Raw genomic sequence first — 25,957 nt, forward strand, 5'->3', positions numbered from 1 at the left:
ATGCAATCCATACACTGTTCGCTTCAGCAATCACCATACAATGTTGCCGCTTGCAACCTTTCTTTCAGCACAGACCGGGCTGATATCAGTCTACCAAACTCACCGGCTGTGTTGATTTCACTGGCACTGCATTGTCGTAGGAGCCAAGGACAGTATCACTTCGGCAAGCGATTCTCCCCGCCTTGATTATCGACGTGGAGGGCCCCGGGAACCTTCAACACACAATGCAGGATTCTTCAGCCTGGGTTCTGGTCTTACGCTTTCTGTTCTCGAAGTTTCCTGAAAGTAACGGTTCCTTGTTGAAAAGGTCAAGAGCACTTCCCTCCATGTGATCCCCTTCTGTTTTGCTGTTGTTCTACTTGTGTTAAACTGCCATCTTGGAACTGCTGCTTCCTTATGTGTTTTGCCTTGCTCAGAGAGCGGTTTCGTGCTCTGCCTTTTATTTGTGTGGGGAGGTGTAATGGAATTCAGGTCTGTGTGAGGGTAATTGCCTGACCCTGCCTGACCATTGTACTGGGACATGTCAGGTACTCTTTGAAACGGCACACGCTGACAAACAGGGATTTAACCCATGACTAGCCAATCTAAGTATTCAATTTATGAATTGTAAACTGAACTGACTAGCCCTGATTTGAAAAAGACGCAGACGTCGAAACACGTCTAATCTTAAAGGGCAACCTTTCGAATCAATGCACAATTAAAAGCTCAAAGCTTACAACTTGGAGAATAAGAGGCAGTGGTTGTCTTTCTTTTTCTCCTACATGATGAGGGCGCATGATACTAGCTAAAGTAACACAGTTTTTTGCAGGTATACGGCTCAGGTGTTCGTCTGTTTCCACTCATAGCTAGCTGTCCATGAGAGCGTTTTCATGTTGTAAAGGGGGGGCTGAGTTCCTAAGTATCTTACCTGGTAGGATGGGGTAAAGGTGTTAGAGGGAAGGAGATACTGAGTCTTGCCATCCGGTGTCCCACTCCCACTACCCGAAGACCCCTTCACCCAGGTGATCCTCTGGCACTGGTCCACCCCCAGGAACTGGATCCAAAAGCGATGGCCGTGTCCTGGCCACCTGGATGACAGATCCCTGGGACAAGCGGGTGAGACACCTTCAGGTTTCTCACAGAGGGCACTGGGTATCTTTGACACACAATACAGGATTCTTCAGTCGTATTTCCTTGCTTCATGCAAATAGCTTTGAATTCCTCTTGAGGATAACACTTTCTCGCTGAAAGGGTCAAGGGCCTTTCCCTCCTCAATTTCCCTTCTTGATCTCCCGTATTTCTCCTTTGACTCAGCTGCTACCTGGAAAATACTGCTCCTCTGTGTGCTTTTCCTGGCTCAGAGTGTTCTCTCATGCTCCGCCTTTTATTGGTGTGGGGAAGCTTAATGGAAGCCATGTGCGAGTTGTTGAAAGTAATTGCCTGAATTTGCCTGACCATGGTATTGGGACATGTCAGATGCATTGCTCGGGTATGAGTCTGTTTTCTCCCGGAGCGGGCTGTGTATGTGAAAGTGTTCGTATATGGAGGGGGGAGGGTAAGTTCCCAGGTATCCTACCTGGTAGGATGGTAAGTTCCCAGGTATCCTACCTGGTAGGTTGGGGTGAAGATGTTATGGGGGGTCCACCAACCACCCATCCGTGGAAGCTGAGAATGACAATGAGCAGTGCACCCAGCAACTCCCAACGCTTCAGGAGAAAGGGAGCAGGGGGAACAGACGTACACAAGCCCCTAGCCCCAGTCCAGAGAATCACAAAGGGAGGCAACACAAAGAGGCTTGGCCTCACCCAAAACTCCCCACTTCACCATTCAAGCCACAGGCCTTGTCTTCAACCAAGGCAGACCCCAACACGAGAGAATGAAGTCCACAAAATTTAACCACTTTGTCATGGACTAGCCAGAATCTTTTCCCACCAAAGGAGGTGCGTGGGGACGCTGTCTTGCGAGATCGTGAGCATGCGATCTTGCAAGACTTCGGGAGCGCGAAGCATGACGGAAGGGGCCAGAACTCGGCGGAGCCAACAGAGTGACACACACTGCCCCGGCGCTCCTCCTGCCACCGGAGCCTGAACCTCAAGGGGGGCCTGGCAGCCAGAGCATAATTCCATGGCTGGGCTCCACCTCCTGGGCGCTCTGGTTGCACTGTGTGCAATCCTGTTGTTACGTTCTCCTCCCCGGCCGATGCGTCGGCGGGAAGAAGAGAATGCAGGGCCCTGTGGGCTAAGGCCCCGCTGCGCAGTACCAGCCGAAAAGAGACACGGACACGCCTGTGCTGCGGTGTGCCTGGAACTGCCCACGCATAGCAGGGCCAGGGCTTTTATTAACGGCGCCTTACGTCACTGCGTAGCGGGACGTAAGGTGTACATAACACTGGTCACACTGCAGTATATAGTGAAGTAACTGTATGGACTGGGACTCTCACCCTGTGAGTACTGCTATTGCCCCATGCCCTGGACAATTGATTATCCCCTGTTGTGCATTTAAATTCAGGTGTGCTAATAAACACCCTGCCAAGAATCCGCCTGGTACTGTCATTATTCAGTATCTTAGTATTTATGACATTGAAGAACACACCCAATATTAATTATAAGCATATTCGTTCTGGTTTTAGGAACAGAGAGGAAATCGCTTGATATGATGGAAGTTCGTGAAGTTCTGGAAATGTCAATAGATTAAGGACTCAGAGATGGGTTGCATCAAAGAAGAAGAAAGGGTTTCCGGTTTAAGGGACGTTATATGCTGGATAGGACTTTTGTTTGGGGAGGGTGTGGGGGAGAGAAGTGGGCATCATCTCATATTTATTTCTAATATCTTTACGTGCATTTCATGCAAGGACTTAACTCCACCTTTTTATTCCCCAGTGCGCCTAGTAGGAAGACGTGTTATGACACTCTAAGGATGAGCAGCAACCAGCACAGGCCGTTTTAGAAGCAGAGGGTGGCCATTGGATTGAATCGAACCGACACAATGAAAATGATAATTATTGTATTGTGATTTCAATTTTTCCAAACAGATGTTTGTTTCTGGTTTCTAAAGTTCAGTACATACGTAAAGAATATGTTCTTAAAATCCAAGTTTAGGTTTAATTAGTTTTCAAAACGTTTAAGAAAAGTGGAAAAATCTTCATTCGGACAATTAGATGATGGGTCACATTATTATTTTATTTGTTTTTTTTCCCTATTGAACTTAATGACAAACGACTGTAGTTAGAGATGGTCGGTAAGAATACCGGAAAGAAATGGGAAAGGGATACAAGTGTACTGTGCTATTGAACTGTCCTCGTAAAACACATTTTTAAACAAGGATCCAGGCAGCTGTAGACTCCCATAAAGGAATAATTAATTGTACACAGTATTTTCAATAAAGTGCAGAGATATTGTATTTTGTTTACATGGTTTGGGCTTCCATTCATTGGCAATTACTAACAGTTCATTTACTTATTCGTTTGTTAATAAATACATGACTAGATTTCCACTATGTATTTGCCGCTTTTTCTGCGATTTCGATAAAGGCTCGCTTATTTCACTGGAATACGACAATGTTACCTTCAGTCTGTAATGAATCATTGCAAGATGGCTACTATATTACTCATAAACGCAAAGTTTCTTTTGCCGTTGACATGTTTGTCCCTACAGAGCCCGGACCGTGTCTGTCTTTTGTTTCTATAGTCTCCTCCTTCCTCTGTCTCCCTATGTTTCCCAAGAACATCCCGCGTTGCATGGTGGGTACGGAATCCCCAGGGCTGCCCCTTTTTGCTAGGAAGACAGTGCGCATGCGCAGGAGGAAACTCCATGATTTTGTGGGCTCTGGATCCCAGCAAAGGGGAAAAAAAAGAAAACAGCAACTGTAGGGGAAATTCAGAGGATGTGGAGCCCCGTAAGAGCCGTGATGTGTCTGTGACCCCCTCCACAGAGAAACCCAGGCTTGCCCCCCAAAGCAGGGGCAGCTGCAGCCCTGGCATTGCCTTTACTGCCCTTTGTTTTTAAAGGCCAGAGGAGGAGGGAGGCGAAGGAGGAAGAAGACCCTACAGGGCCTGAAGCAGATCCCCCGGGCAGCTGAGGTGAGTGTCAGTGGGCAAGGGCTGCTATTGACAGAGCTGAAAGGGTGCTTTACATAAGCATGGGGAGCTTTGGGTGCTGAGTTATAGGGACAGCTGGTCACTGCTCCACACGCTGTGGGCATCCTGTGTATTACTGTCAGCAATTTGCACTTGTATATCTGCTGTGCACTCTGTCTGTTTGTGCATCGTGAATAAATGTGTACAGCTCTGTGTGTGTCACTATCGTCACTCGTATGTGCATCCTCGTTAGCACCTGTCTGCCTTGTGTTTGATGTGCACTTTTGTATATATGGCAGTGTGTCAGTCTTTGCTGCCTTTGTATCGCTTGGTGCACATTATGTGCATGTATCTCAGCTCTCGCTGACTGACTCGGACTGCACTTGTGTGACCATGTCAGTACTGGACATGTCCCTGCTGACTACTTTGTATGTGTGCACCATGTGTATTGTAACATCTGTACTATACGCTAAAGTGTCTGCCCTGCAATACATTTGGTATTCTCCTCACCATATGTGTGTCCTCCTGTATGTTTGTCATTCTGCTCCCAGTTTTTAATTGTGTACAGCCTATTTGCTGTGCAATCTGCGTAATTTTGTCATTCCCCATGTCTGTGCACGCATCCTATCTTTGTCACTGTTGTAATCTTCAACTTCTGCATGTGTCAATGTCTACACCCTGTGTATCGGTGAGTGTATCACGTCTATTTGTGATGCCCCTGTGCATCCTTGCATTAATGCCTACACACTGTGTGGGGATTGTACACGCTTCGTGTGTCTGTGTTTACCACGCTTGCCTGTCAGTCTTGAACAGCTTGCATCCGTGTGAAACTTCTGCGCCGCAACATGCTTCCACTGATATGTGAATTTTGAAGTCTTCACCCACTGCTTTGTTTTAGTGGTATATATCGTCATTGTGTGATAATTATTTATACTCCATGTTTCTGCTGTTCTCCACAACAGAATGGGTCATGCTAGGTGGCGCACTGACACAAGGGTCAAAGCATCACGTTGGTAACAGGAAACAAATGTTTATGCTTTCTTTAAACACTGGGCTTATATTTAACTTTTTTTTTTAAAAACATTTTTTAACCCAAAAATAACTCTTTATCCTTGGATTGTGTGTTTATTGGCAGTTTGTTTTGCCACGACCTGCGAGATCTTAACGTTTACTGCGGAGTCTGGTATGGGAATATACTACCTGCACTGGTATCGCTTCTTGATGATGGATTCCTTTTTGCAGATGGGGCAGCAGTCGTAGCCAAGTCAAACATACTTTCCTTTTGGGATTTTCTAGAATGAAGTTGCTTTTACCCAAACAAAGTTAGCAGTGTATGTCGAATGTTGTTTCCCTAAAGTGGAGCTTGATGTTTTAATGCTGTCGGGGGAGTGTTGTTTTTATAACCATGCTAAATAAACATCTTTAAATAAAGAAAACTCAAGCCATTGTGTGCAAGGTTTGGGTCATAGAACAGGACAATATTTGGTTTAATGAGTTGGTTTAATATGCATTCCAGTCTTTAGGGTTGAACATATCCCAAAAGGTAGGCTCTTGTTTTCTTTCTGTGTGTAAGGTCATCCAACTAGGTGGTAATCGTTCAGTTTTGGAGAGCACGTTCAACAGGCTAGCACCATAAATCTACCTCCCTCAAACTATTTCCCAAAAACAGTAGGTAGCAGAAGCGTAAAAGTACAGGGAGTATCCATCTGTAACCCTATGTTTCCCTATAACAGAAGGGAAAATTACTTCTTGAAGTTTCACCTCTGTTGAAGACATTACTTTTTCCATCAGTTGGCAAGGAGTATCCCAAAACATTGGTGTATGTAAAATAAAACATTAGGTTCCCTACAAATGATTCATGTTTCATGGGATAGAGAAGCGTATGTACAGATGTCAAAAGAGACATATGGAGTAGTTATTTATTATTGGCATGAAAATCTTGAGCCTTATGCAGCCCAAATGCTGTAAGGTCTATCATTCCAAATACTGATGATGTGTCGCTAAGAATGAGCTTGTATCTTTTAAAAATTTCAAAACAAAGACGCCAGACAACATTACTAACTTCAATCACATGTTTAATACAGAATCCCAAAGAATCCATATTCATCTGTGGTGATGTGAACATTTGTGAGAAATTAGTGGAATGTTGAGATTAAAGGAAGGTTGGTGGAGTTTGAGCTGGTTGAGAACTGTTGACCAGCGAGTCAAGGAAAAGCTGGGTGGAGCTGACTGAGAGGGCCATATGAATGTTTATCTTGATCAGTCTTACTGAAGAGTACGCTGGCTTGGGAGCCAATTCTCAAAAAGTGTTGTTGCGTTGATCCCTCAAAGCCATCCTTTGTCGATATGTATCGTTAAGTTGATTGAAGTAACTTGTTGCCTGATGCCTGTTCTCAGGCTTCAAGGGTTTTATGAGGAAGCCGCAGCACAGTGCTGTTGCATTTTGATAGGACACCACTCCCTGAGATGCACTGAACTGATACTTGGCTGATGAGTCACCCAATTAATGCCAGGCGCATTGCTATGTTGGATGCAGAGCACAAAGAGTATCGGCATGGTGCTGGCGTGTGTTGCAGTTTGGAGGATTGTAGTGAGCGCAAACTGAAGGGGAAACAAGCGAGCTGTGCATTGACCTGTTGTGGCATTGACCTGCTCTGTGTAGCGGGACATGGGTTTAAGAAAGAACAAGTAATTTGAAGGTCTGATCATTCCAGTGTTGTGAATTCAGCAAGTGCTAACTGGTTTCTGTTTGGCGTTGATTTAAGCAGTGTGGAACCACTGACTTCCTCTTGTTTTGTTAGTTAATACTTTTAGATACTCATTTTGAATTACATTCTAGTTATATTTTTTTCGTTTTATTTTAAAGTCTTAACAGTAATGAAGAATCCAATTGCACCTCCACAAGCATTTATGCTAACGTCTGATGAGCAGCCCATACAGTCTGATGTTTAGAAAAAACGTTTCATGCATATTTCATTGCTATTGAAAGAAGGAATTTTGATGCAAAATGGAAACAGTCCATTTTTATTATTTGTTTAGATGTACAGCATGGAACAAAATGTGATATTTACTTGAAGTGGCCATTGGCAAAAGGGGTTCGGGGGTATCGGGTGGAGGGGGGGAGAAAATGTGCATCAAGTGCCAGTTAGAACATTCAAAGTCATTAATGTTTAATTTTGGTTCTAGGATCAAATGAGCAAGTAGTGTATTTTGTGTGGTGATGCTAAGGGGTTTAACCGATCAATTACGAATTTGGGCCACAGTCAGTTGGCTTGAATCTGTTAGGAGTTGGCTGGGGTGACGGAAGAAAGGAGAACAAGATTTCAGTGTCTTCAGCAAAATGATGATGATGATGATGATGATGAGGTTGAAAGCCAAAGGATGAGCTAAAATGGTATGCATCGAAAAAAACGAAATCGAATAGGAGAAAATGCAGAATTCAGCACCGAAAAAGTAATTGAGTAAGGGGAGCGGTGGACGCCCCTCGCCCCTGCTCTTCTTACTCGACAATAATGGAATGTGGGGTTGTTTCCCCCCCCCCCTTACCTAAAAAGGAAAGCAGGGACAAAAACATTTATTTAAAATTGTCCTCAAACTACTTGGTCAACCTATTAAAGACCACCTGTTTCAGGTCGTGACAGTGTCAGAGTCTTACTTCTGCACCCTTGCAAGTGCTGCATGAGTCTTTCATGTGAAGTTCCTTAGGGAGTAAAGGCAAGAGTATGTGAAAATCTTGAGTGTTTCCTAACATTCATGACCATACTTTGGCATTTATTGGTGACTGGTTGCATCCTTTATTATTTATAGAAAAGGAGGGATTGATCCTGCAGCTGCTTTTTCATGTTTGCTGCACTACTTCTTCTGTTTGCCTGCTACCAGTCCCTGCTTGGTTGCTTCCCTGTTCTGCTTGTGTTGCTTTCTGTGCTCATTCTTCTTCCACGTTGTTCTTGAGTTGCTGCCGTAAATTAAGTCTTATTTGATGTGTACTTACAACTTGGAGTGCTGATAATGGCTCTTTTGGGGATGTTGTTGAATGGATTGATGCAACCATACCTCCACATATAGTATCTGTTGCATTACGGGTTTCGTGGGGGGTGTATCCTACCTGCCTACCCCCATGCCACATAGCCTGGCATGTTGAAATACCTATAGACTCCACACCTATTGTTTTTTTTTTTTTTAATTGTATTTTTTTTAGAAGGACTGTAATTCCTACATGCCTTGCACTCCAGGTTGATTTTGGAGCATTTATCCCCAGACTGTACATTCAGTTTGGTAGTTGGGGCTTGAAATTGAAGTTATATGAACTGCTGGATGGTTGGTTTTCTAATTAATGTGCTGTAAGCCAACATGTTAGAAGGGGGTAGTGATTGTATTACTTATTAATGGATCTTGCTAATTATATTCTTGTTGTTGATGGCTCCTTCCTATGGTGCAAAATGTATATGTGCAGTGTACGGGCAATGTGCGAATGGGGGTGTGGATTTGAGTGGGTGGCCCCAGCCTCGGTGACAGGAAGTGGTGAGGATTCATTGATGCTAGTTTGGGCTGTGTTGTGTGCTCTAAAATATATATTGGGTGGTTCTGTGTGCAAGCCATTGCCGTGTTTCGATATTTACTATTTGTAATTGTTGTGTGGTCTCAATCGGTTGTCTCATGTAGTGGGCTGGCGGTGGATCTTGGTGGTTGGGTGGGTGTGAGAATTGTTCAGGAGGTTTGGTTCCAGACGGAATTGTTTTGACATATGCTTAGAATAGACTTAAAATTTGCATTTGTTGAGTAGTTAACTTGGTTGGGTTCTGACTTCATATGGTGGGCAACTTGATTGCTATAGTGTAATGTAGTACAACTGGTTGTCCCTCTTTTATTTGATTTAAAAAAAAAAGAAATTTGTGTAAATTACATGTAGCATTTTTGTAGCTTCTATGACTCTATGTGGATACACTATGTTAGATGAGTTTTGTGGGTTTACTTGGAGAGTTCCATATGTTAGCTAGGTTAGAGGGTTGTTTGATGAGAAGGAACTTAATGATGATACTGATTTTACGGGCTGCTCTCATGTGCAATCTGGAGGTTTCATCCAGATACTAATGTGGTTCTGTTTATTGATGGTTTGTGTTTGTATGTTTATCTTGTTTTGTCTTTGTACATTGTTTGTCACTGGAGATCCTCAACTGAATATTATGGTAAATCGGGTTGTTGGAAATTTAGGTATTTGTGTCGCTGTTCATTTCAGTGCTGACTTGGAGTTCAATTGTTGGTGATACTGTTTCGGATTGTTTGGTCTTTTGAGTAGGTTACTATAGGGAGATGGGTACATTGTCAGTGGTGACTTGGAATGTTAAGGGTTTGAATTGCCCGCGTAAGCGTAGGAAGGTTTTGGCGAGACTGTGGAGGGCCAGAGCAGATGTTGTGTTCTTGCAAGAGACTCGCCTGATGGATGAGGATAATCATCTTTACTTAATTCGAGATTTCGCAGGCATTTTTCTAATTATTTGTCTAAATCGAGAGGGGTCAGCATCCTATTTAGGAAAGGTTTGCAATTCAGTGTTGATAAAGTGGTAATGGATGGAGAGGGTAGAATGATTTTTGTTGATATCCAGTGTTGTGGTAAGAAGATCACATTAGGGTGTATATGTGGGCCGTGTTCTCCGAGCAAGTGCTTTTTGAGGACATTTCACGTTCACTCAGTGAAATGCATGGTGAGACGGTTATTTTAGGGGGGGACTTTAATTGTGTTAGAGATTATAAGATTGACCGTACTAGTCAATGTAGGTACACTAATTTTGGAATTTGATTTTTTCTGCAGAAGTTCGGTTTAGTGGACGTCTGGAGGGAAGTTCATCCTTCTTCAAGGGAATTTACATTCTATTCTCCAGTGCATGATACGTTTTCTAGGATTGATTACATTTTGGTGTCTGATTCATTGTTGGATAAAACGATTGCTGTGAACATTAGGGAAAGAGATCTCAGACCATGCTCTTATGGACTTGCAGGTGGTTATGGATCGGGAGGTGCCCACATATATTAGATGGCGTCTTAAAGTAGGAGTTTTGGATGATATGGAGGTTTGTGAAAGTATCCAGACGGTTATGGAGAGGTATTTTGAAGAGAATGAAGGGTCGACAGACTTCAGGACGGTATGGGATAGTTTTAAGGCGGTATTAAGAGGGGAATTTATAAGTAAAATTGCACACTTGAAGATTAAGCATTTGAATGAATTGAAATGTATGGAAAATAGGCTTTCGGATTTGCAACGAATACATGCGCAATCAGGGATGGTTAAGGATAAAAAAGAGCTGTTACAGGCTCGGAGATTGTTGGCTAGTAAGAATGACCTATTGACTGAGATGGGTATTTTTTATACGAAACAAAAATTCTGGGAATGTGGAGATAGGAGTGGGAAAATGCTTGCTAATAGGTTGAAGGGTATGACGCAGACACTTTTTGTTCAAAGTCTTGTTGATGAGCGTGGTGATATGGTAATGAAAAATATTGATATTTGTAAATGTTTTAAGGGATTTTATGAGAAATTGTATTCGGAGGATGTGTTTCCGTCTGCGGTGGAATTGGAAAGTTTCTTTGTGAATTTGGATCTTCCTAGGTTGTCGTTGGAGGAAAGCAGGGATTTAGAAATGGATATTGAGGTGGATGATGTTTTACTGGCTATTAAGCAGCTAGGAGTGGGTAAATCTCCAGGAATGGATGGTATTCCTGTGGAAATCTACAGGAAATTTGAGACTTATTTGAGACTTATTTGGCTCCTATCATATGTCGGTTGTTTAATTGGTTTATACACGAAGGTGATTTGTGCCAGTCGATGTGTGAAGCAATGATTACCTTGTTACCGAAAGAGGAAAAAGATCGGAAGAATTGTAGCAATTATCGTCCCATTTCATTACTTAATGTGGATGTGAAGATATTTGCTAAGATTATAGCTAATAGATTGGAAAAATGTATGGGGAAATTGATTCATACATTCCAAGTGGGGTTTTTGCGGGATAGATTTGGTTATGATAATATCAGAACTTCGATTGATATCATGAGTTTGAAACAGGAAGATCTATCAGATGCGGCATTGATTTTTATGGATGCTGAGAAAGCGTTTGATAGAGTGAGTTGGAGGTTTTTGCAGTTTACAATGAGGCAGATGGGATTTGGGAATGGATTTCTAGGGATAATCAGTTGTCTTCAGAGTGGTGCCAAGGATAGGATTTGTGTAAATGGTGTTTTGTCTGAAGCTTTTGCGTTGACTAGGGGAACTAGGCAGGGATGCCCGTTGTCACCCTACTTGTTCAATCTTGCTTTGGAGCCATTGTTGGCATATATATGTGGAGAGCGAATCATTAGGGGCCTGGAATTTGGTAATGTGGAAGTTAGTCCTTTCATATGCAGATGACATGGTGGTGGTTCTTGCGGATCCTGAGCGAGGTAGTGTAGTATTGAAAAATATCTTTGATAGGATGAGTGGGTTGTCGGGGCATAAAATTAATTGGGACAAAACAGAGGTGTTTCCAATCGCTAGTACTTGTGTACTTGGTTACTTTTTAGATTGGCATTGTAATAGTACTATGTGCCATGTGAAATATTTGGGTGTTTATCTGACTAAGGATAATAAAAATAATGGTCGAATTTAATTTAGGTAAATTGGTCGCTGCCTTGAGTAAGGATATTAGTAGATGGGAACGATTACCGATGGGGATTTGGGCTAAAGTAAATGCTATTAAGATGACTCCTTTGCCAAAGATACTTTATGTTGTGCAATCTTTGCCTCTGAAATTTTCAAAAAAGATGCTGGCTAGTATAGATCGTGTTCTTCAGAACTTTCTGTGGGGGGATAAAAAGAGACCTAAGATTCCTAAGTTTATTTTGACACGTAGTACTAAAAATGGGGGTTTTGGGTACCCAGATTTGGAACACTACTATAAAGGGTTTATTTTGAAAAAGACTGCGTATTATTTTTAGATAGGGAGAGGACCAGAACCCTTGTGGGTGCTTATTGAAAGGTATACATTGAATGGTTTTCCATTGCATTCTTTTGCCTCGATGGGATGTCTGCCTGGGAGGGGTAGTAGGCTTCCGACTATTGCGGTGACTAAAGAGGTTTTGGTGTGGTGGTTGAGTCTCTTTCAAGGGAACTTGTACTTACACTATGGAGCGTCTATTTGGCTTAATCCGAGTTAACAATTAGCCAATAAAACCTTTTGTTGGAGGAGTTGGGTCTCGAAAGGGATTTTATGTATCAGTGATGTGGTGCGTGATGGTCGTATATTATCGTTGGAGGAGTTGCGGGGGACGTTTCATTTGGCAGGGAGGGAGCTGAATAGGTTTGTGAAGTTGAAAGCTCTATTGAGTGAAAGATTGGCAATGCTGTCAGGTCCCTTGGAGGTGGTTTCGGCAGGTGGTCAGATCCTTATGTCATCGCCGCGAATGGTATGCACTTATACTAGCTTGATGCCGATATGTTCTAAGGATGTTGATGCTGACAGGAGAGCATTGGAGAGGTGGAAGCAGGAGTTGGGCTGTGATATTACGGAAAAGGAGTGGAAATCTATGTGGAATGTAGGTTATAGAAGTAGGTTGGATCTCAGGTTGAGATTGATTCATTTGAAAGTGTTAGGACATCTGTATTGGACTCCATTGCGTATGTTTAAGTTAGGATTGACTGCTGATGACCTGTGTTGGGGGTGTGGGAAGGAGAAGGGAACATTGATTCATATGTTATGGTATTGTCCTCGGGTGTTAGAGTTTTGGGTGGAAATGTTAGATAGGCTGGAGGTGATCTTGACCATACGTTTTCCCAGGATGCCTATGCAGGTGTTGCTGTTGTCGGGTAGTGGGCGTTGTGCGATTGCTCGTCAGTATGGACAGTTGGTTGATAAAGCACTTGTGGTTGCAGTGAAACAAATACTGATGGTGTGGAAGACGAGGAAGAAGCCCAGAGTGGAGAATTGGATTAATGATTTGTTGGTATTGTCAAACTTTGAGCGGGTGATGTTTGTGAGACAAGGAAAGGAAAATAAGTATTGAGATCTTTGGAAACCATTTACAGATTTATATGGTGACTGTGTATTTGAGGATTAGTTGTTTCTATCGGATCCGACTATCCGATATTATTTATGTGTATCAGTTGAGGATTTCCCCGTTTTGTTTTTGTGTGTGTGGTCTTTATGTTTTTGTAATGTTCTATGTTGCATTTATTGTTGAATTATTTTGAGATTAGGTGTTTTATTTTAAGAATAGTACACAATGTGTCTTGTATTATCTGAAATGTTTCAATATTTATCCATGATTTGGACTTTTTTGCTTCTGTACCTATGAAACACTGAGTGTTATGTTTAATACTCTGTTTGAACTTTTGATGTATATTTTGGTTTTTGTAAATCTTGAAAATAAATTAATAAAAACAAAAAAAAACCTGCTCCAAGACCTTTTGAATAATGGGGTAGAAGCCTAATCCGATGTAAGTTCAGTGGGACATTTGGGTCAGACGAGAATTCTTTCAGAAAGGGTAGGGCAGTTGCAAATTTGAAAGAGGCAGCTCATTTCTGGGGGCAGGTGATTGGGACTAAGTGTTTGATAATTTGATGAGCTGATGGAAGCGCAAGATTGGTTGGCGCTGTGGGGTCTAATTTGGTAGGGGAAGAGCAGGTACAGTTGGACAGGAGCAAAAAGGAAAAAAGGAGAACATGACCAGGTACTGTGCCAAGCGTTGCAGGACTGACCATTAAGAATTAAACTTAAATTGGGCTTGCAGGCAGTGCCATATTAGTGGTACAATCTAAATACAAATGTAACTTGTGCTAAAATGAATCTGGTGCAAGTGGTAAGAGGACTCCTTTAGATACAGACTAGCTCAGAGCCTTCTTATGTCTCGCTGAATATTATTCAAAATGTATTTAGAATTTTGCACCAACATTTGTAATGCTGCAAAATGTATTATCAAGATTTACATATTGGTGGTTAGCAGAATGTAAAGCAGCATTTTGATGGATAAGGAAGACCTAATAAGAGAGTTAACCTTAGAGATGTTCAGTCCCAAGGTTCATTCAAGGTCTTGACATTTACACTCCCAACTAGTCACTGGCAAGGCATAATTTGTTTTGGGAGAATAAGAAATGTTTTGGGCGCATGAGCAAAGTTGATACTCCTGTCAGGAGGCAAGGGATTTTTATGCCTGGCAAATAGCCTGCAACTTGAAAGTTTACACTCTGATAATACCATTATGATCATCGACGTCAATTGAATGGGATTAGGTGCTATCATTACACAAATTAGGGAATGTTTGTTTATTGAGTTTATATAGCGCTTTAAACCAAAGCGCTTTACAGAATAACAGGTACAGTAATGAATAAAGCATAATTTACAAACATGAAACAGACCAGTGGTACAGTATTTGGAACAATTTACTCAGGGAGGGGAAGGGGGGCCCTGGGTGACCTCCTACGCACTATGGTGGTTACAGTATACAATTTGAGGTCATCGGGAGGAGGGAGGATGCAGGGAAGTAGCTTTTCTGCAATATTGTTGAAAGCCGCAGAGAAGGAGAACTACTATTCCACAGTGGAGAGAGGGGCGTGTTTGTGTATGTGGACATGGACAGATTTTGTGTGTGCTTTTTTTGGGTTGTATCATTTGATTTTGTGGGGAAGCGTAGCATTTAAAATCAAAACTGACCAACGCCTCTTGTTAATGCCTTATCTGTGAAGTGCCTAGAAAATGCTTCTCTTAGGATGAGTAGTTGTCCTTACAAGGATGCAACATCACTGAATAGAGTCCCAATAACAGAGTGGCAGTGTGCACCACGTGATGAACAGGGATACAGCTCATGTAATAGTACACTGCCATTGAGACCTGACAAGATGTCAGGTGGCTGAATTTCTGTTGGCGAAATTGGCCTTTCATGTTTGACTGGCTGAGAGCAAGTAATCAATTAATTCTGGTGTTAATGCATTCCCAGGTAATGTGAAATTTGCACGAGGAGTTACTGCGTGGTTTGTGGTAGATGTTTTGCTGGAAGATGTAATATCTGAAGGGATGCCAAAGAGACAATTCCTGATAATGATGTTCCACTCGTGTTAGGGTAAATGGAAAAGTTTTAAAAGCAAATCTGATTTGCCCTGACATTAACTGTTTTTATTGCCCCTATCAGAAAAAATTACTGGTAATATTCAATACAAGTATAAATCTACTTGATGAAGAGGCATGACTGCACTGGAGTCGAGGAACACAATAAAACTGTGCTTGCATGATACACAACCACCCCATTCTAGTATGGGGTCGCTACCTTTTTAGCATCAGCAGTATGCTAGTTAGGAGGTTATTTCCACATTGGTCAGGACTCGCCAAACCTGTGATGGTGGAACAGGTAAAGTTGTTGAAGGGGGGGGGGGCATGCCAAAAAAATATATTGAGGATGGGATGGTTTCATGAAAAGTATGGCGTGAGACATTGAAGCAGAGGATATGATGAGAATCGAGAAACAAAGACACATTAACAAGAGTTATCCAAACACTATGAAGACAAGGAGCAGATTGGCCATGGTATTGAAAGTTAGCACTAAATGGGCTGGATCATGACTACAGTGGTTACATTTCATGATGGAATGCTGGAAAAGAGCGTCGGGAGACTAGAGGCAACAGGAGGTTGGGTAGTAAACTGACGTGGTGTGTAGTCATCATTGTACTCCATGAAATGTAAGAGCTTAGGGATGGGGGAAAATAGAAAACAACCAGAATCTGTTACATGCAGAAATATTTTAAGTTCTATTTTGTGGGCAGAGCCACAAAAGATAGTGTGGGGGCTAACTATTGTAGAAATGATCCTTTCAGTGTATATTTTCTATCCATGTTGGTTGATGTCTGGGAGAAGGGAGAAGCGTGGCAATGTGAACTTGTGCAAAGTGGCTGAAATATTGAGGTGAAAGGAAGGTTGGTGGAGGGGAAGTTTGAATGTTGACCGGGAGGAGAATAGTTGATGAGAGTTGAGTATGTAAAAGTGTATGCTTATCTTGATTAAATATACAAGAGTATTCTGTTTTATGTCTACATTTCATCTTTTTCTTTGTGCGTACCATTCACCAACATGTTAGGATTAGTACAGGCATGTTTTATATTGAGAGAAATGAACAGGAGTAGGTAGCATGTGTGTGTCACAAAGAACTACATACTGAATTGACAGGGATGAATATGTGCTGACTGTACACTAGAAAACCAAGATTGTGTACTGACTTCATACTAGAGAGATCGGAGTATGTACTAATTTTACACAAGGCAATCCAGTCTATATACTGATTTTTGTAAGAGGTATGCAGATTATGTACTGATTTGAGAAGAGACAAACCGGAGAAAACTGATTTTCAGAGAGACCGCCAGAAGTATGAACAGTTTTCACGAAGTGTGTGTGTGTGTGTGTGTGTGTGTGTGTGTGAGAGAGAGAGTTCTACTATGATGTGTACTCCCTGAATGCAGTTTTGACCAACCTTGATCTGTTTATTCGTTGTTACATTTCTTGCATAGAAGGGCCCCAGGAAAAGTGCCACCAAGGATCTTGTAGGCCCACCTCTGTCTGCAATGTATCCCTCTCTTGGAAAGCTTACACCATTCCCATTCTAATGTCCAGCCAAAAATAACATCGAGATATAGAGCAAAATGCAAACCTTTGAATAAACAAACAAACGGTTATTAAAATGTTACTACAACAACTCTGCCTGCCTTTATCATGCTTGACTCATATTTAAGTAATATTGCCCTTTCTCTATTACATATTCTGTTATCTCTCCTGTTGGCATTGCCCAAAACCTTAATCCTTTTGCACTTCTTGGTAGTTCCACAAATGGCATGGTGTATTTTGGCAACTGGGCAAAATTAAACGTTTGAATTTGTTTACTAAGGTCAAGTACACACATCGAAATCTGGGTGAATAATTGTATTAGTTGAAATACTTGAGACATTAAAACGGCATTGCTACTTTGATTACTCTTGTTTTCTGTAACTGGATATCTAAAATCTGCATGTTTGGGGAGAGCAGGTCCTGACATAATCCAAAAGATAGGTTGGTATGTGAAACTAACGAAGTGGATAGTCTGTTTCTGTACTTGTTGCTGAACAGATACATGAAGTTTGCAACTTTATCCACATGGTGAGTGAGGGGAGCTGCATGAAAGGTTAATGAAGGGGGTGGTATTGGATAGTGTGGAGAGATTGCTAGATTATAATGCGTTTGATTGTAGTTTACATCTATTTAAGGATTATAGTGAAACCCCCAAATATGTCGTACTGAGTAATAAGTGTGGAACGGGGTGGCAAAATTGTCATATTGATAATGTTTGTGCAAATAATCCATTCATCACATTAATCAGTTTTATTTTTTGGTTCAAATATTTTTATGTCAACTATTGTCAATACATGTTACACTGTCTCCTATATCGGAGCTTGCAAAGGTCACCATGTGTATTCGTTTGGTGAAGGTGATTTGACTGAATCAATTGATGAGGCTCAATTAAGGAACATTTTCAAAAGATAAGACAAGACTGCAGTTATCAGAGGTAGTGGTGAAGGAATACAGACATACATTAACCTAAACATGCAAGGGGTATGATGATAAGCTAAACGAAACCACAGGAATTGTTGACAGCATGAAAATGAATAGTGAAGGTGACTAAAATAATAAAGCATTGTTAGTCAAGTGAGTGTGATATACCTGGAAAGGATCTATACCAAGAGGCGAAGATGTGTCAGAGTATTTTTAGTTTGTATATCAGAAGAGTGATAGGATTTGCATTTATTTTTATTTTGGTTAACGGATATTCAACCTTAACAAAACAGTTGAACAAAAAAAGCACACATTGTTTAAAATTACAATTCATAATACAATCAGCAATAGCTTGAACCCCATAAAAAAAATAATCGAAAACAGGATAAAAAAAACAGTTCATGCCGTAAAATCCACACATTTTTCAACTAAGATTAAAAAAAAAAAAAATCCAACAAGCCAGAAGTTTAGCCATGGAAGTTCAAATCATTTATATTCACTGTTCAGAAAGTCTACCACTGAAACTACTGTCAATGTTTGCAAACCAACAATACATTTTCCCCAAAATGTATTTATACTGTCACCTGTATCAAAAAATCTCTGAAAATGTAAGTACCTCCTAGTTCTAAGTGTAAAACATTCTGTAATGCTACAGATGTAAGCATGTAAATGTTTAAACTTTACCTTCCCGTTTGAAAATTCTACATTGGACCTCATTCTCCTTCAACACTTTCCGTCTACACAGAACATTTTTGTTAGGAATAAATTCCATCGGATCCTCAAATATTAATTTCTAATCATATCACTATGAAACCTCACCAAGCATGGAGCCACAGTGCCTCTGCTTTTATGGTTGTATTGGAGTTGCGATAGGGAAACAGAACCATGCAAGCTTTCTGTGTTTAAACGCCAGTCATCATCAAAGAGCCTTCTTTTTGTCCGTTCTGGGTTATTCAGTGCATCATCTTGGTCAATTCAAGATCTTTCAGTATTGACTCACAACGGTCAGTGAATTTACCCAGCGTTGGGACCTGTCTAAGGTTCATGACCTCGGCAATAGCTTGGGGCATAGGTTTTTCATATGGTTGCAAAAATGTCTCTTCCAGTGACAAGATAGCCCATTGTCCTTTAGCTTTCAGAGAGGTTAGCCCAAATTCATGTCCAGTGGCGACGACTGGAACTGAATTTGGAGCACTCCCTACCTTACGCCAGATCACACCTTCGTTCTGGGTAAGGTATTTCAATGCCCAGTGATCAAGTTACTCCATACCATACAACAGTTTTGGGCTTGTCTTTCCCTCAAAGAATATAATTGTTGGAAGCATTGAAAACTTGCAGTAACGATACTTAATGCATTTCATTTGTGGGATATAATGTTCTGCTTTTGCTCTCAAATGGTTCCTAAGGAAAATTCTATCTGATGAGCTAGTGAATGGGATTCATAGATACATGATTAACCCTTTCAAGTGCAATACCGTTCACAGAGCAGCATAGTGTAGTCTTTCGTTTTTTTTCTTTAGAAGGTACATAATCAGAGTTTTTGATCTTTAAATTATTATACCTTGCAAAACCATCCTCCAACGATAAACCCACATCTGCCACATATAAGTTGAAGAGACAGGGGGCCAATATGCACTGCTGTCTCAAACCATTACTCGTAGGAATCCTTTCAGATAGGGAACCCTCCGGGTTCAACCTGATTTGGACATTTGTTTCTTCATGCAATTTTATAATCGGCTTTAGCAAGCTGTCAGGGATACCCCAATTCCATTAGTTTCTCCCACAATCTACATCTTGAGACTGTGTCAACGCCATTGGATAAGTCTGATGCAGCTAAGTGGTTGACAGGGTATTTTCCTTCATTGACTAAATCCTGAAGACAGCTCAACATAAATCCATTCAAGTTCGTGCCATGATGTTTTCGGAAGCCGGGTTTGTAATGGTGAAATCAAATCCTAATTATGTACCCAGGCTTTCAGACTCGCAAATATTTTACTATCCGCTTCTATGATAGATCGGTCGATAATTTTTGGGAGCGGCTCTAATTCCCTTTTCATAAAACTGAATTATATACGCAGTCCGCCAAGTTGACGGGTAAGTGGCTGTCCTTGGGATGTCGTCAAAAGGAACTTCAAAATCCCTGCCCATTCCAAAGGGGCTCCCTGGAACAATCTATTTGAGGTTTTATTAGGTCCCAGGGTTCTTGAGCTGCTGGCTCCTGTAATGGCCTCCAATACATAATACATTTCATATGTCATAGCCGCAACTAGCCCATAATCAACAGTCTTGCAAATTCCATTGATAAATTTGTCAATTCTTGTCTCCCCATAGCTGTCTCCAAAGTACTGAAACCAGTCGCTTTCAGAAACCACATTAGTTTAGTTTGTTTATTTATTGAGCGCACCGAACCCAGAGGTATCTGGGCACGTTACATGGTTACGTAGGTTACATGGAGAGAAGACAGCAATAACACAGGGCAATATTTACAATAAGTTACAGATATTTACAAATGTTTCATGCAGATATCTACAAGGAGGTGAGACTAGTACATTCATTATACATCAAAGGATAGGAGCTGGGATTTAGCACTCTTCGTAAAGCTGAAGTAGGACGATTCTTAGGTCAATAGGTAATGAGTTCCATAGTTTAGAAGCCATCGCTGGAAAGCTGCTTCCACCAGCTTTTTGCAGTTTAAATCTAGGTACATTCAAGCAGCATGGCAGCATGAGTGTACCATTCTGGTGGGGCGTTCGAAGGTTTTTTTGAAAAATCTGTCGTCAAGATATTTGGGGGCAGAGTTAGCGAGACATTTGTGCGTGACAATTATTCAAAACTTTAACCCTATCTTTAACTGTGAGCTAGTTTGTACTGCGTCTGTTATCTGACATGCTGGGTTCTGGGAATGTTGCACACACTTCTTAAAGCGTTGTTCTGTAGAATTTGTAGTTTGTTCACATTGCATTTACTCGAGCCTAGATATAGGGCATTATAGTAGTCTAATTTTGATAAAATTAGGGCTCTGGCCAATATGGTACAACTGGCTGTTGAGATGAAAGGTATGCAAGAATTAATTAATTTGCAGGTGTATGCCGTGGCAGATGCAGTGGCATTAATCTGTCTTTTTAAAATTCGGAGCGGAGTCGAGGTAAAAACCTAAGGTTTTCACCTCTTTGGAAACGTCGATATTGTTGCCGTCGATGTTGAAAGATTTAAACTGATGACTTAAATTATTTAGTCCTGCTGTAGATCCGCCAAGGAGAAGCTCAGTCTTCTCGTCGTTCAGACATAGGCCGTGTGTGGCCATCCAAGCCTGAATCGTCAGATACATTTTATTTAGTAGGGTGGAGTCAATTTCATGATCACCATTGATGGAAATGAGAATCTTAGTGTCATCTGCATAGTTAGTGTAGGTGACACACCGATTATCAAGATCATCCAAAATGGGCTTGATGAATATGTTGTACAATGTGGGTGAGACGCAAGACCCTTGTGGAACTCCACATATGATTGGTATGGGTTCTGCAGAGGCGTTAGGTGAGAAGATGCCTATGGTGCGATTATAAAGGAATGATTGAATCCAGGCCGTGGAAGAAGTGTGCAGCTGAAGTTAGGTGGTTACATAAGACCTTGTGGTTGACAAGGTCGAATGCGGCCGAAGATCTAAAAGGATCAAGAGAGTATGTTTCCTGTTGTCCTTTAGGCTGTCCATTTGATTCTTCAGATCTAATAAGGCGGATCCAGTACTGTGTTTGGGTCTAAAGCCAGATTGACGCAGGCCAAGGAGATTATTCATTTTCAGATAAGACTGAATCTGGAGGTAGGCAGCTCAATCTAAGATTTTAAGAAGGGGACAGTGGTTTATAGGTCTGTAATTAGTTGGTATGTTAGGATCTAGATAGTTTTTTTTATTTTTTTTATTTTAATTTAATTTTATTTTTTAGGAGCAGGATTGAAGGTGTCTTTTTTCGTTTGAGCTATCTCATTCTTATATTGTTTAGATATTATAGCACATTTTTCTTTATTGCCATCCATTGGGTTAGTCTTCCAAAGGGTTTCTGCACTTCTTTTGTCGTGGATTAAAGCTTTGAGGTTGGGCGTAAACCAAGAGTTAAGGTGCGCTTGAGGTTTCTGTTTGCGCATTTTTAAGGGTGCTACCTTATCAATTGCTAGATAATCGTGTTGTGTGTTGTTGTAAAGTTCAACTAAAGCTATAGGGTCTAGGTTGGGGAGTGTAGGGTTTGTGATGGGGTGGAGTACTGGCAGTAAACTATCCATGGTGATATTACGCTTGTTTCTAGTCGGTGTAGGCGGAGCATGGGGTTTAGGCTTGGTTGGGCCCTGACTGGTAGCATGAACGTAATCAAATGATGGTCAGTCCAGACTCATTGTTCATTGGCAGTGATTTTGTTATCGCAGTTGAGGTCAGCAAGCCCATCTAACGTTCTTCCTTTATGTGTTGGCAGGTTGATGCGGTGGGTGAAGCCAAGTTCAGTGATAGCATTGGCAAGGGTTGAAGCATTCTTGTCATTGATGCCATTAAGGCCCAGGTTGAAGTCGCCTACTAGTATAATCTGAGAGCAGGGACTTGTGTTGGTGGTGAGTAAAGATGTGAAATCTTCCTCAAAGGATGAGATTGGACCGTGAGGCCGGTATATGAGTTGCAAGGTTATGTGAGAGTGGCAGTTTGACTGTAAGGAGTTCTCCCGAAGGGAAGGTGAATTGAAGGAGTACTCTGAGACCTAAATTAGTTCTGGCGATGAAGGCAATACCTCCTCCTCGGGAGGTTTCTCTGTCTAGCCTTAGTAAAGAATGGTTGTCGGGTAATGCTAGTGGCAGAGGTTTCGGTTATTGCTAAGAAATCTAATTGGTTAGTGATTATTAGATCTGCAATGTCTAACGCGTGGGCTACCATTGACCTAGCGTTTACTAGTTCCCCTTTGATATAAGGTGGGTCGTTATCCGGTTCATTAGGCAGTGGAGAGATGGTATTTTTGCAAAAGTTCTTGTTTCTGGTGTTTCGGTCTAGTTTTTGTTCTTTTTTATTTTTTTAATACCGGTAGAGGTTTTAGATTGGCACTATTGTTGGTAGGTAATTGATGGTCGATATTGAGTCTCGATCCAAGCCTAAGGTTTCTGGAGATAGTCGTGCAAGGTTGGTTAGGGGTAGGACTAGTAGCATAAGGTTGAATCCATTGTGCAGGGGAGAGTGGGCAGTAGTGACTAACAGTGGTTTTAGTCATCTGTAAAGAGTTGGGAGAGTCTGGGAGACAGTGGCAGGAATGTGGTTGGTGTTATTAACTCTGACTGAGGAAGTACTGTGCTCATGGTGAGTGATATCCCATGTTTATGATCGGATGGCATCCTGTTATAGGTTGTTGTGCTATATGGCAGAATGTTAGCTAGGATTGCAGGGGTTAATGTGACTAGTATTGATAATACAAGTAATGTCCTAAGCATCTGTAAGTTAGGTAGTGTAGTGGTCCGAGGGGAGTACATGACTTGTGGAGTCAGTTTAACATGCATATAGAACATGACGTTGATGCACAGAATGGTTCACAAGCAGTCTCATAAGCATAGTATGTGATGTCTAAGGAGGGATGCTGTTAAAGGTATGCAAATGTTCAAGGCGAGGCTTCACACACTGGTAGTTTACTAACACATTGGAGTCAAGAACTGTTCATTTGGCAAGTCAGAAGGCTCAACTGCACAATCGAGGTATTGGCTGCTAGTAGTACGTGGACTCTGTTTAGAAGTCTGAAACAGGTAGGATATATAGCCATGCTAACACCGGCATTCAGAGTTCAGTCTAGATCGATATAATATCAGGCAGCATCAATATACTATTTATTTATTCGGATTTTTAGAGCGCACGTCAGGCCGGGGGCATCGTGGCGCTTGTTACAGACATATCTTGGTTGCATATACACAAGTAATACATAATTTACAGGAGCAGGTATGACATTTGTACAAGTGTACAGTGCAGTATATTTACATAGGTTAGCGAGTGTCACATATTATTGTGCAAGGAAGGAGGTCTTAAGTTTCCTATGAAAAATCGGGAGCGAGTTCTCTGCTTTAATGTCTGCAGGTAGACCTTTCCAGGACTTAGCAGCAATGTAGGGGAAGCTTAGGCCAAAGGCTTTGGCTTTTTTGATGCGTGGGCTATGGAGTAAGTTGGTGTATTGCGTCCTGGTGGGACGTGAGGAGGAGGGTTTAGAGATGGTCTCTGATAGGTAGGACGGGGTGGAAAGAGAGGCATTTGTGTGTGAGGGTGAGGATTTTGAGTGTGATCCGTTCTTTGACCGGGAGCCATTGGGCTGAGTGTCTGGGCTGGGAGATATGCTCTCTTCTTGGGATGCTAAGAGCAGCCCGAGCATTGTTCTGTGTGACTTGTAGTCTGTTTAGGTTTTGCTGCCGATATGCCTGCTAGGAGGGCATTGCAATAGTCCAGTTTGGCTCCAATGGTTGCTCTGGCTATTGAAAGGCAGTTAGGTTTTGAGAGGTATGGCTTGATGGAGTTTATAAGTTTGGTGGTATGCGCAGATGAGGAAGTGATTGCGCTGACTTGTCTGGTCATTGATAGTGAGTAGTCTAGGTAAACTCCCAGTGTCTTGACAGCTGTGGATACGGGAATGATGGAGTTGCCAATGGAGAAGTTGGCATACAGTTTGTCCAGTTTGTCTAGGGTGCTCTGTTGACCTAGTATCATGATTTCAGTCTTGTCTCCATTGAGGCAGAGGCCATTAACTGCCATCCAAGCCTGGATGATGGAGTAGATCGTGTGGAGTGCCTTGGTGTCTTCGTGGTATGATCCTGAGAGAGGTAGAAGTACTTTTGTGTCGTCCACGTAGTTCGTGTACGTGATACCATGTGAGTCGAGTTTGTCAAAGAGAGGCTTAGTGAACAAGTTGTAAAGTGTGGGTGCAGTGCAGGATCCTTGAGGGACCCCGCAATGGATTGTAGTCGGTGTGGCATTAGCAGTGTCCGAGAAGACTTTCCTGGCTCTTCCCTCAAGGAAGGAGGCGATCCAGAGAGCTGATTCTTTAGAGAAATTGGCTGAGTGTGTGAGGTGAGGGTCTTGTGATCGAATGCGGCTGAGAGATCTAGGAGGAGCAGTAGGGCTGGCTTGCCCCTATCCATGATTTGGGTGATCTGACTCTTCAGATCCCCCAGGGCTGTTTCGGTGCTGTGTACTTTCGGGAAGCCTGATTCCCTGGTCCCCAGGATGAAGTGGGTTTCCAGAAAGTGTTGGATTTGGCAGTGTGCGGCTTTGTCCAGTAATTTCAAGAGCAATGGCACTGTAGTTATCGGTCTGTAGGGGGTCGAGGGTAGGTTTTTTTAGGAGGGGGCGGACCCAGGCCTCTGAGGCTAGCTGGGACAATGCATGATTTAAAGGACACATTGATGAAGGCCGTAAAGAGCGGCGCAAAGCAGTCTGCGCAGTCTTTGGTGAGCTTGGGCGGGCATATATCGCCTTTACAAGGGGAGGGTTTGAGATGTTTTAGTAAGTTGATAACTTCTGGTTCAGTGACGTTCCTGAAGGAGAAGTCAGGTATGGTGGGTTTAGACGAGGTGGGTGTGGAGTTGGTAGGCTTGGTTCCTGTCTGTTGAGGTAATGCTTTGCAATGGTCTTTGATTTTCTTTTGGAGAAGGTCAATTTTGTGTAGCATGGCAGCTTGAATACTGGCACACCAAGCTTCATCTTTGATTATTTCATCAAGTGTATTGGGGGGGAGATGAGCTCTTTAAAAATGGCGAAGATTTCCTTAGAGTGTGACTTGGCATTAGAGATTCGTGTGTTGAAGGCTTTGGCAGCAGTGATAGGTGTTTTGTATTGGTGGGAGATTAAGTTGAATTTGTTCTTGGCACTGCTGCAGGGGTTGGTTTGCCAGTTGTTTTAGTCCTTCTCTTTTGCAGGAGCGCATGGAGTACAGTTCTTCAGTGAACCAAGAGTTGGTGTGTAGTGATTTCTTTTCTTTTTTCCATTCGAGTGGTGCTATTTCATTAATAGCTTTAGTGATGAAATCTTTGTAGATGTCTGTTACGGTATTGGGGTCATTAGCGAAAGGGGGTGCTAGTTCGGGGGTGTTGAGGTAAGGGCGCAGGTTATCCTCTTTAAGCTTTTTAGAGCTTCTGACTCTAAGCGATAGCAGGGGTCAGAGTTTTGTGGTTTTTAGTGATGGGAACAGAGAATTGGATACAATTGTGGTCGGTCCAGTGCAGTCAGGTGTTAGAGGTGATAGTAGCGAGGCAATTATGGTCCGCGATCCAATCTAGAATGCGGCCTTTGGAGTGAGTTGGACTTTCTACTTTCACGGTGAAGCCTAAGTCACGAAGTTCCTTGGTGAGGGTGACCGCAGGTTTGTCTTT

At 42.1% G+C, this 25,957-nt stretch overlaps 1 protein-coding gene across 1 annotated transcript in view; it reads left to right on the forward strand.

The window, feature by feature from the left end:
• The first annotated feature begins 3,737 nt into the window (after positions 1 to 3,737).
• Positions 3,738 to 25,957, forward strand: part of MBD6 (methyl-CpG binding domain protein 6) — a 489,030-nt gene continuing 466,810 nt past the window's right edge. The window contains exon 1 of the mRNA XM_069653591.1: positions 3,738 to 4,057. The gene's annotated coding sequence lies outside the window, so the exon portion shown is untranslated. The remainder of the gene's footprint in view (positions 4,058 to 25,957) is intronic.

The sequence above is a fragment of the Ambystoma mexicanum genome, chromosome 3q (assembly GCF_040938575.1).
Source record: "Ambystoma mexicanum isolate Mex_15411 chromosome 3q, UKY_AmexF1_1, whole genome shotgun sequence".
Taxonomy (NCBI): domain Eukaryota; kingdom Metazoa; phylum Chordata; class Amphibia; order Caudata; family Ambystomatidae; genus Ambystoma; species Ambystoma mexicanum.